A 13,878-nucleotide genomic window follows, 5' to 3' on the forward strand; every position below is an offset into this window, starting at 1 on the left:
TGCAGGCAGGTTCCCTGCAGGCCAACTCCCAGCAGGGGACACATGAAAGGCAACCATACATTGATATTTCTCCCCCTCTCTCCTTCTTCTCTGAAGATAAATAAATAAAATCTTTTAAAAAAAAAAGGCAACTCTGTGCTTGCTGTCACTAGGGCCAGGACGACACGCTGCACTCTGACTGCTGTGCCGCTGGCCTCTGTCGCCCAGCATCACTGCGCCCCGAAACCTGTCCTTAGAACAAGGAAACTGCCTGCCATCCGCATCTGTCTAGTAAGAAATAAACCAGAACGGGACTGCATTCATCCTGCTTGTCTCCAGGAGGGGTGCAGTGCTGGTTCTGCTGAAACCGAGGTGTAGGATAGCAGAGCACGGGGGCCACCAATCGCCCCGCTGCTGGTGGAGGGCTGTAGGGTGGGACAGGCCCAGAGGCCTGGAGGTCAAGGCTGCTCCAGATGTTATTCCAGGTGCTTAAGGCAGATGAACTCACATAAATCCTCGCAACAACACTATGAAGTAGGAGCTGTTATCATCATCAATACTGTTGTACTAAAAAGGAACTGAGTCACGGAGGACTTAAGAAATTTCCTCAGCCCTGGCTGGTGTAGCTCAGTGGATTGAGCGTGGGTCTGCAAACCAGAGGACTGCGGTTCGATTCCCAGTCAGGGCACATGTCTGGGTTGCAGGCCAGTTCCCAGCAAGGGACGCAAGAGAGACAACCATACATTGACGTTTCTCTCCTTCTCCTCTTCCCTTCCTCTCTAAAGATAAATAAATAAATAATAATTTAAAAAAAGACATTTCCTCAAGGCTCCAGAGCTAGTGCCTAATGACTGTAGCCCAGGATTCACACCTGGCTTTTAACCACTGACGGAAATTCCTGAGAACAGTGGGAGGCATCAACAGGACGGTCCCCCTGGTGCTCTGGAAGCCTGAACTCAAGCTTTAACCGGAACTCAGTAAGAATGGGAAAACTGCTTGAGTGGTACCATGTAACCAGCGCCCACAGAGCACCTGAGATCAGCCCGGTGTACTGGCACTCTAGGGGCTGTAAGGATGCAGTAGGTTTAGACTTGCTGTCCTCATCCCCGAATGAGATGATGAGATGGACTAGCACCACATAATGCTTCTCCGCCTCCACCAGTGGGTGGGCCTGACTCTCATTGAAAGTCAATCTGAAGAGAGTGTGGTGTGTAAGGCAACCCCCTGTCCCAGCCATACCCACAGTTATTTTGGTGATGAGAGCAGTAATAACCACAAACTTATTTGGTGCTAAGTGCTTTGGATGATTTATCCCACTGAAACCTTACAAAAATCCTTCAAAGAAAGTATCATTTTCATTCCCATTTTACATAGGGAAAAAACAGAGGTTTGGGGAAGTAGGAAAAGTTGTTCAAAGTCATGATTAAAAAGTGGAGGGGCCAGGCTCCAGTGAATGACTCTATGTCATAAGGAAAGCAGCGGGGAAGGTGGGTTTTCAAAGGGGCCCTTGTTCACGCCCTAAGGGTGTGTTACAACTTTGGGGTCACAGCTCCTGAACAGAAGGCATCTGTCTCCCCTGCCACTGTCTAATGCTTTCCCTGGCTTTAGGCCACACCATCATTTCTACTAAACAGCAGGTAAGGTTGACAGGTAGACATATCTTCCTATAATTGAAAGTTTTAGAAAGACTATCTTATTCTTTCACTGATAAAACACTTTTATGCACTAATATCAACAAGAACACTTTCCTTTTTCTGAGTGCTTATAGCACTCACTCTGTGCTGGATGCTGAAAACAAGAGCCCCACATACAGGGTCTTGGGCAGCCCTCCATTCGATCTGGGAAGGTAAGCAACATCTCCATCCTACAAGAAGGGGAAGTGAAACTCAGACGCTCCAGTTCACTGAACACAGTTTCTCTTTTCAAGGCCGGAAGCTCACCCAACATCTCTGTGGCTGACACACCCAGGTCAGCTGCAGTAATACACCCACTTCCTGTCTTCACGGCCTCCAGCTCGGAGCTTATCATGCAGAAACTCCCTGTGCTTTGGTTTCATAGCTGTTTTTGGCCATCAGGGTCTCACACCCCTGACCTTCGTATACTCCACAGTCCCTATTCCCAGCCACAGCCAAGCCACACTGCCTCAATGGCCAAAGCAGCCCCTGCCAGGAAAGGGATAGACCCAGGGCTTGAACACAGTTAGGACCAATTTAAAAACCTGCACCCTTTCGCTCCATCACACAGTCTTGGCACCCAACTAACAAGTAACCAACAAATATATAATTCTTGTGGGGCAAAGGGAGTGTGTGTGTGTGTTTGTGTGTGTGTGTGTGTATGTGGTGTGAAAAGAATACCTACTTGCAATGCAGTATCTTCCTGTGTCCTTGAACTAGTAAGGAGAAATAAAAGTAGCAATTTCCTACTTGGTTACTGACATAGAGCCCCTGTGTTATAAGCTGTGAGCATTTTAGCAAAGTCAGTGCGTGCGTTTCTTTCACGTCATTGTCACTACTTTCCTGATAAGCCAGGGAGATAATGAAACAAAATAACACACACAAAAAATAGAAATGAAATGATGTGGCTTACTTTCTAGGAGAGCTGAGAGACACAAGATAAATATGCTAAGCGGTAGAAACCATTTAGAACAGGAGGAGAAAGCCCCTGTGGACTTCTGAAGCCATTCCTCTTGAGGGGGACCCCTGCCCTGAAACTGTCCATCCCCATCCCCTTCACTAAGTGACGTCAGAAGAGCATCCTTCCTTGTCTGCCCTAAACATCCGTATGACTTCCTTTGTCCTCAAGCATGCTGACAACCTGAGTTCAAGATCCGACCCACTCCACAACCAAGCCCTGTATAACTCGTCTCTGCCAAATGAATGCAGAAGGAGCCAAGCCAGTGTGGCTTTTCCTAAGAATAATCCACTTACAGGACGCCGTGGCCCTGTGGGACCCCTACAGTTTCTGATCAGAACATAAGCCTCCTTCTCTTTCGAAAATATGACTACATATGCCCATGGGGGGCAGGGCAGGGGTCCAGTCATCCGGTCTGACCATGACAGGGGGGTAGTAGAGAGGAGAACACACTGTGTGGGGCAGGGGAACATCAGAGCTGGAACCAGGGTAATAAACAGAGGAAGTGGGAGTTAATTCTCCCTTGAGAGCGGCGGGGCAGGATGTCTGGAGGATTCTTATTGCAACAGAACATAAGCAGTTCCTCTTGGTTCAAAAAAAAAAATCTCGTGTCAACATTTAGCCCCAAATAGCCTGTTTTTCCCCCGCAGACTAGGGAGGGGAAACAGCTTTGCAGGCTTCAACACTGGTTCTTCAGCAACTGGCTAGCAAAAGTCAAAAAAACTCTCATGTGTTACATTTACACCTCCTCCCCCTTTTAAGTCGGATTCTTTATTACCAATGGTATTTGGGGTGGCATTTTATACCCATGTCAAAAAAAGTTGAAAGCAACTTGCACTGAGGCTGTTCTGGAAGGATTTCCCTCTGTTTTTACCGGCCTAAAAAGCAGAAAAGTGCAAAGTTACTTTAGCCCTCTCACCAAGGCCAGTGATTACAGATGCAGAAACTCCTGGTAGGGAAATGAATACTAAAAACATTTTGGTTAGATGTCTGTATGATAAACCTGCTCATTTTCAGAAACACTGGCCTCCACATTGGACCATTTTTAATTCATATCTCCATATCTGTAAGTTAACTGGCACCCAAAAAGCAGACACAAGGCATAGACCAAACATGGGAAAATATTTCTCACAAGTAAAAGAGTCAAAGGTGGTGGCTATGAAGAACTCACGTGGATAAGAAAAACACGAGCCCACCACTGGGGCGATGAACAAGGGCATGCATGGATCAACAGCACAGAAAAGAAGAAGTATGAGTGGTAGTCAATGTAGAAGAAAATGTCCGCCTTGCTAGTAATCAAAGGTATGTAAATGGAAACCACAAGAAGCCATTTTTCGCCTCCCAAATTGGCAAGTTGGCGAGAAGGGGAGGAAATGGTCTCTCACACACTGCTTGTGGGTCAGCTGGTTAGATTTCTCAAACACTCTGAAGTCTCTGGAATACATGTTAGATTTAAATGCAGCTTTGACACGTGACCTTTATTCTTTAGAACAGTTATAGTCAAAGGTTATGTACAAGAACATTTGTCATAGTAAAAAATTAGAAACAACTTCAACATTTAACAACAAAAGAGTAATGATATAAGTTCTGTCCTCTCCACGTGATGGAATACTATGTAGTTGATAAAAATCATATTTATGAAGAACACGTAGTATGGGAAATATAGTCTAACGAGACTCTATAAGCAGAACTGCAAAATACCTTGATCCAATTACATTTTTTCATAGAAAAGTAAGGAAGTGTTAATGCGTGGTTATTTCTGGTAACAGGAATTGAAGGTCCCTTTCTCCTTCCCCCACCTGACTTTATTCATGAGGGGTGGTCTGCGACACGGTTGGGAGCACAGACCCTGGAGCCCGGGTTCCCGGGTTCAGACCTGGAGCCCTCTGCTCTCACCAACTATGAAATCTTAAGCAGGTAACTGAATTTCTTGGTGTCTCGGTTTCTCTTTTTGTAACATGGGGATAATGATAGTACCTACTTCACAAGATTCTTGGGATGATTAATACATGTACAGAAATTTCATGATAACTGTCCTAAGACACAGCAAACGATCATTGACAGATGCTCTTAATCTTTGTAGTTGTTGATATTTTCTAAAATTTAAAAAGATATTGACAAATTAAAATTTCAAAAGCAGTGACTAGGCAAGGACAACCGAGTAGGTCCATGAATAGAGGGAAAGGACTCAAAAATCACAGTTGCCCTCAAGTTGAAGCAAAGCATCTGAGTAGTACACTTATTTAAAAACAAAGAAAGGAAAGACGGAGACAGGAAGAGAGGGAGGGAGGGAGGGACAGAGGAAGAGGGGGTGTGATGGGGGCACACTCTTGTACAGACAGCACGACACTGACCAACAGGATTTAAGGGTTGCTGAGCCCTCACTGGAGCTCTGCATTTAGCTTGCATGGGGTAGAAAGAAATGGGACGGTGGTTCAAGGCAGGGCAACAAGGAAGGCGAAAGGGAGGGGACAGAGCACCGGTGACCCTCCTCGGCCCTTTGGAGACAAAGCAGGAAGCTGGCGAGCGAGGCAGCTGGTGTGGGGAACCATCCCAGTCGCCTGCACAGCATTTGCACAATCCCATGAGGACAAGAACCCCCCTGGGAGAGAGGGCAGATGACTTTCAAAAGGATGACTCCTAGGCTGCTCTCCCAGAACTCGGATTTAGTGAATCCAGGTAATCTCTTTTTAAATAAGCAGGGAAGTTGGGAACCGCTGCCCGGGACAGATGCAGACCTGCAGGGGTCCAAGAACCCCTGAGCCTGGCACTGGAAGCCCAGAGAACGTCCAGTACAGGTCCCTTTGACTTGACTGTTAGACAGACATAAGCCAGAGAACACAGCGGGTGGGACTGATGACCTCTGAAACTCCTCGGCTTCTCCATGCTATTCAGACCTCTCCTGATGATAACCCTGCCAGTCATTTAAGGCCGTCCATGGTCTGGCCCATCATGACCCTTCCTACTCTACGTCCTCCTGGCCCCTAGGCCCATTCTCTGCCCCATTCCAAGAAGCCTCTACACTGTTCCTTGAACACATTTTCTTTGCCCAGCCTTTGCCTGGGCTGTGTCCCTCCCCCAAATGTGCCTCCCTCTCCCTAACCTTTCAGATTCCACCAGTGCCTTAGGCGTAGCCAAGTGTCTTCTGCAGAAATCCTCTCTGCCTCCTCGTGCCTCGGTGACCACTCCTAGGGACAGCACAATTCAGAAAGTTTATTTAACTCTCTCGTATTGCTCAGTACTTTTTTTTCACTTGTTAGACTCAGGAAAAGGGACCTTAACAAAAACTACAACAGGAGCAGTGCCTTAGAGTTTGTAAAAGATTTTCCTATTACATCTTTGGAACCTCACAACATATTCCCGATGTGCATAGTAGTACCACCTCCACCTCGCGCTTCCTTACGGTAAAACCACCAGAAAGGGGCAGAATTAAGAGACTCTACCCCTGGTAAAAGAAGTAGGGGGTCCCCCACGTGAAAACTGGGAACCAGGGGGTTAATGAATGCCTCTCTTTGTTGTCCAGACCAGGGGGAGGCCAAGACATCAGGCCTTAAAGAGCAGCTGCACCTCAGGGCCGAGCCCATGTCGTCCCCAAGCTCAAATGGTGGCTCATTACTGCAGCTGTCGCTGGCTTTAGGGAGCCAGACAGCTGTTACCAGGAGATGGATGCAAAGTGAACAGGGGAAATGGAATCTTGCAAAAATAACTGGGCCTGTGCACAGTGTTCTCCATCTTGTAGCTCAAAATGTTCTCAAGATGTAATCTCATTGTGCTTTAGAGGAAGACCAGGGTGGGCAAGCACAGGTGAGACAGCCAAGCAGAAGGAAGGTAAGAGTCCTAAACGAGACTTTTCTAGAATTCCTAAGAACGGGGAGCAGAGCCTCTGGGGGCCGCACCACCTTTCCGGTCACCAGCATTTGTGACAGGCACTGCAGAAGAGTATTCTCGGCAGAGCTGGGGAACCCTAGGAGTGTCCAGGCCAAGGAACTGACAATAGGGTGGTAGAGAACATTCCTGCTCTGCTCCATTCCCTCCCCCGTCCTCCCCTCCCATCTCTTGTCTGTAACACAAGATGTCGCCATTTTATGGATCTTATCATCTTTTACCCAAGGTTGTAGGAATCTTGAAACAAAATTATAGGGACAAGGCCTGGAGGCAAACACACCCAGATCTAAGCTGGGAATTTTGACATCAGCGCATTGGAGGACAGAAACAGGTAACGTGGTGCTAGAGGCCTCCCAGGCGCAGGGGTGTCACACTCATTGTCACCGGGGGCCACATCAGCCTCTCGGTTGCCTTCAAAGGGCCGAATGTAACTTTAGGGCTGTATGAATGTAACTGCTCCTTAACGAGGGGCAAGGAGCTCGGTGCCGCTGCCGGGTGGAAACAAGGTGCCAGGCCGAACAAAACAAGGTGGAGGACCAGATTCGGCCCCCGGGCCTGGCGTTTGCCACCTGTGTTCTAGAGTTTCCAAACTGGATTTCCCATCAGAATTTCCTGGTAGTTTTAAAAGAGTACAGGTTCCTGGGCTCACCCCACCAAACCTTCTGAGCCAGGATCCGTGGGTGTCAGATCCAGAGCTCCATGTCACTATATATATATGGGCAGTGTGGTCCCTCCGCTCTTGGATCATAGCCCAACACACACACTGCACTTGGAAATGCCAGGTGCCAATGGTCATCCCTGTGCCTCTGAAAGGCAGCCTCAGTGGGTTTTCCATAATCCATGGCAAGAAGCAGCCTTGGTATCTTCTGTTCTGTGTCCTTCGGGGAGAACTTGCAACATAGAGCAGGAGGGCTCTGTGGGCACATGCTCCCCTCTCTGACCACCTAAGGTACTTGTTCGGTGGCTCCTGCCTGCGGTGACTAGCTTCTGCCACAGAAGTGATTCCAGCAAGCAATGAAATAAAAAAGAAATCTCTGCAGGCTAATCTTTGATCACTGGACAGTGACCAAAAACTTTTTATATTTTCAAAAGCTCTTGTAGATTAAAAGGAGGAAGACAGAATCAAAGAGTTAGGAAGAGAAGGGAGTTAAGGAGTTAGGGGAGGTAGGAAAAAAGAGATATTATTCTGACTACTATGGTAAACTAAAAATACCATTATTTTCCTCCTTTTCTTTTCCTTTTTTTCTCTTTCCTTTCATTTTCTTCTTCTCTAGCCTTGCACATCCCTCTCTGATCCACAGCAGTGATTCTCTACCTTGCGCTTCCAAAGCGTGACCAAGTGGGATCCATCTGCACTGTGCACAATGTCGCTCAATACCATTCTTACTTGGCCAGGGTACCACCAAGCCAACTTTGGTCTCACAAACTTACTTCTAGATTGATTAATTCACTCCGTTTGCAACATTCATTTCCTAAGTGCTGTATCTGTTAGCTGCCAGAAACTCTACTGCATTTGGGAGATGTACAGAGAACTAGGCAAGGCTGTAGACCAGGCTGCTCACTCTAGCCCGGCAGTCCACAGCATGCCAGAGGTCAGGCGTGGGCTCCGGGGTCCAATGCAGCATGCAACAGTACTGTGTATGTGCACATGTGTATTTTACTGGTAAGGAGATGTACAGAGCTCAAAAAATTTTAAAGGTTTTCATCACTCAAAGAAGGGCTAAGAGCTACAGGACGCATTGCTAACAATCATGAGTGCCTTCACAAGAGAGAAAATGCCATCCTTGCAAGCTAGCAGAATGACGCCGAGTCGGGGTCTTTGGCAACTCTATCATTAGCAGGTCAACTATTTGCTCCTGAATGGGTGATACCAAGAAGCAGAAAAGTTTGTGAAGGAATTGAGGTCAAAGGTGTTTCTTCAAGCACAACTAAAGGCCACCAACGACAGCCTATCCTCCTAATAGTTATGTGTGGGTATATCTCTTTTCTGAGAGAATGAAATTAGAATGAACAGACAGTCAAGAAATATGCTTTGCTAGAAATAGGTTGTGGGTTCTGCCTCACGAGTGATTACAGTTGGGCCAGGGCTTGCTGGGTAAGATTGAAGCCATTGGACCAGGATCATCTCTTATCGCTGTTATTCTGAACACTGGAACCCACAGCTGCATGGACCACGGGGAATCATTAAGAAAAGAGCTTTCTTAGGAGCAGACCAGTCCACACCAGAACCCATCCTGCATGCTCAGGAGATGTTTGCTCCCATAGCTATTCTTTCTGGAGAGACACCTTCCCAGGAGCCTGTGCCATGAGATTGGGGTCTATCCTGAGAGAGCAGTGGGATGCCTCAAACTCCCAATCTGACCCCCAGCTCAGCAAAATCCAGAGGCTTTTACAGGGAACCTCAGTGGGGGAAGGGAAGGAGTATTCCCTCTCACGACTGGGGATGGGATGGGGAGTGGAGGTGGGGAAGCTGCCGCCGGCTTGAGCTTTGAACCTGATCTCTCAACCTCAACAGGGAGGCTCGCACCAGCAACGACTTTCTTATGGCTCCCAATTTGGCACTTCAGAGGCCCCCTCTTTGAGGGTGGGGGATGGATTTTCCAAGGATGAAGGGAACTTGCAAACTCTTCTAGTTTGTAATAGATAGTCTTAGGAAGTCTGGGGAGATCCTGCACGCAGGCAAGTGGTCCATGTTTCCCAGGGGGAGCCATCTTGGTCGAAATGCCACTGGAGTTGCTGGGGAACGCCGGCAACAGACCTGACCTCAGTAAGTCCACAGAATGACCATACTCACCTCGCACTCTTTTGGCTCCTTGCTCTTTGACACAGGAGCAAATTTCACAGGCCAGTCAGCTGTGCCAGGGTGCATTTGCAGTGTCTATCACAGCCCACCACACACTGTGTGAAAGGAAGGGTCTGAGCTATCTGTAGTCTCGAGTGAGTTCAATTACAGTAGGACCTTCAGTCGGTTATTTCTCTGAGACAGTTCATCTGTAACACGAGGATAACAATTAATTGTACCTCACTGGCTTGTAGTGGAGATTAAACAAGGCAAAGCACCTAGCACATGGAGGTGTTACTGTGGTTTATGTCCTTTATCTTCTACTTTTAACATAGCAGGTATGCAGAATTCTAATAAATCCAATGCCACCTACTTTCCATGAGACAGTCTCTGAACCTCTGTTTCCTGCATGGTTTTTAGGGTCCCCTCTGGTTGCAAACATGTAAGGGTCTGAGACTTTTAGCTTGTTTCCAAAAGGTTTTCTCTGGGGCTTAGAGAAGCTCTGTTCAGCAAATCCTACAGGGCCGCTGAAGACTGTTCCAAACCTAGGCACGCAGCTGTGGGCTGTGCTGGCCTGCGTGGAAGCCTGGGAGAAGGAGAGGAAGAACTCAGAGCCCAAGAAGAGCTGCAAAGGAAAAGACAGCTGCAAGTCGGTCTGAGTAAATCAAAGTGTGACGTTTATTGGGCTATTTCCAGAATAGCACCAAGCGAGAAAACTGGAATGCAGGATAATCTTTTCCAGGAAGGATCTTAGCTAAGCTGCCTATAATAACCAGGCTTGTTGACTGGAGTCAGCTCAGCTTAATGAAAAGGCCATCGGTTTGGGGCCACGCAAACTTGGGTTTTACTTCTGCCTCCACCTCTTACCAGTGTCTCTGGGGAGGTGCTTTAACCTCTCTGAGCCTCATTTTCCTCCTCCCTTAACAACAACGACGACAACAACAAAGGTAAATGATAAAGGAAACTTGCAGGGTGATCACAGTGGTTGGGAATTAAGAAAACCACTTGACATATTCTGGTATTCAAGAAACAGGAGCTATATGACTGTGAGCAGCAGACACCACGGCACCCAGGTCCCCCGGCTCTGGAACCACCACAATGTAGAGAACTGACGGGTGGGGGAGGTGGAGGCAGCAAGGTTGGGGGAGGGTGGGTAGAGGGACGAAAAGAGATCAAAAGGCCTGTAAATATCTGTCAAACTTTAAAATGCAAATCTCTTGCCTGTGTTCTTGTCGGGACCAAATCTTCTGTTATCACCTTTCTGGGAAGAGCTTGCTAGGAAAAAAAAAAAAAGATCGGCATAGTTTTTCCCTTCATGGAGTGGTTTGGTTTGGTTTGGTGTGATTTTTGTAGCCAAGCCTGGCATATGTGATAAATGTCTTCATTCAGCCCAGACCTGGAAGCATGAGTAGAGTTAAGGCAGTAATGGCCTATTGTGCTTTCAAGTTTTAAAGGCACGTGGTTTTCTTTGTGGACAGACCATGCATTCCTCAAGGAAACTGAAGCCTTACTATACACATACTATACTATAGACCCTATACTATAGTAAGGATCTAACCCTTACTATAGCCCCTGAAATTTGTATATCACATACTTATAGAGAAACTGCTTGTTGAATAAATGGATGGATGGATAGATGAATGGATAGATTGATGGATGTTTGCTAATTCTGAGCCTGGTGAGTGCTCAGCATCTGCACTAGCTGGTGACCTAGATCTCAGGGATCTCCTTGCTTTACTTCATTGGGAGCCATAATTGCAGGTGGGGGTCCCCCCATGAGGGGCAGCTGTGGCCCTCTGAGAAACTCTTAGTGTCTGTTAGTGGCCAGGGCTCTGTGCAGTTCCAAACCTGAGCACATACAATGCCCAGTATCTGACACTCACAGCGTGCCAGGTCCTGGCCTATCCCCATCCCAACCCTAAGTGAAAAACTAGAAACCTCACCCCTCTCTTCCTTTCTTCTTCCCTTATTGGCCTTGTTTTCTCATAAAATTAGACTTGCATGTAGAGAGTGAGTGGGTTACTTTCCAGAGAAAGGGATCTAACCAATGTTGCCCACATGGAATGCCCTCCAATACTTGTCATTTATTACTTTTTCTTGGGTAAAGTCATCAAATTTCATCTTACCCCAGAGCCAGATAGTCTTCACCCCCCTCTCAAAACTGCATCCACCACTGAAGGCCTGTACCAGTTAACCTCCGGGAAGTCTCTGAAGACCACCAGGGTGCTGCTGACACTCTTCTGCATTCTGAGGCGCCCTGATGCTGCCTCCTTCACCCAGCACTTAGCTCTATTATCTGTTATCTCAAGTACAAACGAGTCTGGTTTCACAACTAAATTGTAAAGATCTTGAAGGGAGAGATATTATTCTTTTGTACTCTGTACTATGCTTAGCCCAGGACTGGCTCCTTTTTAGGAATTCACTAAAGAGAAGTGATGCATATTGGTGGTCAAAATGTGGGTTTTGGTTTTAAGCTGGTTTGGTTCAAAGCTTAACTTCATTCATTCGTTCATCCAGTAAGACTACATTAAATGTGTGCTACATGTCATGCATGGTTTAAAACTAAGGGAATATGTCAAAGAACAAGACAAAGTTTCTTCTTATGTTGTTACTATAGAGTTGGGAGACAGACAAAAAATCTAATATAATTTGCGAAGAAAATAACTCAGGGTAAAAGGCAAGAGTGAAGGAGTGGGAGTCAGCGTGGGGAGGTGCTGGCGTTGTCACAAAAGTACCGGCTGAATGGGGATAAGGAGTTTACTATCCAACAATCCGTGACAAGGTCATGCAGATGGAACAGTAAGTTCAAGAGCCAGGACATGGAATGAGCTTGGTGTGTTCAAGGAAATGAAATAAAGCCAGCACCACTGAAACCAGCAGAGTGAGTGGGTAGAGTCCAGAGATGGGGTGAGAGCAACGGGCAGGGCTCAGGCAGGGGGCACCTGATAGACTCCACCAAGGCCTTTGGGATTTGCACTGAGTACGATGGGAGGCCTCTACAGGGAGCAGGCGAGTGAGGGAGGTGGTGGTGTCCGAGTGTGGTCTGCAGTATCTGGCTTATGTGTGCACTATGAAGGGCATGAGTGCTTTGAAGCAGGGAAATTAGAAGGCGCTTCAGTATTTCCTTTAAGAGATGACTGCACTTGTCTTTGTTGGAAGCAATACGACCTGGAGGAGACATGTGCACCAACTGTGCAGCCCCAAGCATGTTGCTTTACTTCCCTGCGTTGCTTTCAAGATTAGTAAAAAAACATACTTAGATGATTATAATGGGGCCTGACCCCTTGTAGACACTGTGCAAAAAGGTGCTTCAAGTCAGAAATGAATGCCAAAAAGAAGACACTCCTAACTGATGCTCCCCTGAGAACTCATAGATAGCCTCATCCTGGGGACATCCGGCCCTGATGGGTAGAGCTTTGAAGAAAGGGGGTGAAATTCCTGGGAGATTTGGTGCCCTGGCTGTCCCTCACCTCCACATCATTCCTTATACACCCAACCTTCCTGAAGTAACTTTTGCAATCATTTCTTGAATGTTCACAGTATGGCTTTTCTGGGACTCCTCCGAACGACTCTGATTTAGTGGCCAGTTCTCCAGAAATCGGACCTCTCTAGAGGTCACTGCCTCACTCTGACAAGTGGTTTCTTTAAAAGTGCCATAAACTTCAGTGTGGCTCAATGGGTTGGGCATCATCCCACAATCCTGAATGTTGTGGGTTCTGTCCCTAGTCAGGGCACCTAGGAAAGGCAACCATTCGATGTTTCTCTCTCACATCGATCTTTCTCCCTCTCCCTTTCCCTCTCTCTAAAATCAATAAGCATGTTTTGGGGAGAAGATTTAAAAAATGAAAAAATAAAAGTGCCATAAACTTAGACAGATGTGGAATACACAGAGCCTCAATTTTTGGCAAAGAAGCTGTGCAGCAAGACTTAGCTGTAGCTCCAAGTCCTGGCCCTGCTATTCACTAGGTGTGTTGACCTTGGATAAGCTCTTAGCTTCTCTTAGCCTCATATAATAAATAGGGACTTAAAGGGACCGCCTTTCCGAGTCTCTGTGAGTGAATGTAAGGAATTCGAAAAATCAGGGAAGTGGGTGAATGTAAGAGTAAACATTCAGTATCTGTCCTTTCTCTTCTCCCAAGATTCACAAACTTTTTTTGCATGACAGACTTTTGAAACCAAACCTACTCAAACTCTTCACTATCCAACATGCTTTGTCTCTCTTCATAAACAGACAACCACCTCCTCAAAAAATTATACAGGCTACAATACAACACATTTAAAAGACATCACTTGTGGCTCATCAATGGATTTGGCAAATCACAATCAGTAATGCTAAATGTATGCCTCTCCAAAGCCTGTTCATCCTCACCACGGAAGTGAGAACAAAGGGGAGAGGAAGGATCATTCCCACCTGTGTACGAGGAGACGCATGGAGAAGCTGGGCATGTTTGCCCAAGGCAGCCGGTCTCTACCAGAACTCAGACAATTACTCGGACCATTGCCTCCCAAGTAAAGAAAGTGTCCTTTGGTCTGTTTCACAGGATGGAGACCTGGCTGTATGGCGTCCTTTGACACCTCAAAGAACTCACTAGCCCCACTGT

Source organism: Sturnira hondurensis, unplaced genomic scaffold, assembly GCF_014824575.4.
Source record: "Sturnira hondurensis isolate 20B ecotype Veracruz unplaced genomic scaffold, ASM1482457v3 Scaffold0022319, whole genome shotgun sequence".
Lineage (NCBI taxonomy): Eukaryota > Metazoa > Chordata > Mammalia > Chiroptera > Phyllostomidae > Sturnira > Sturnira hondurensis.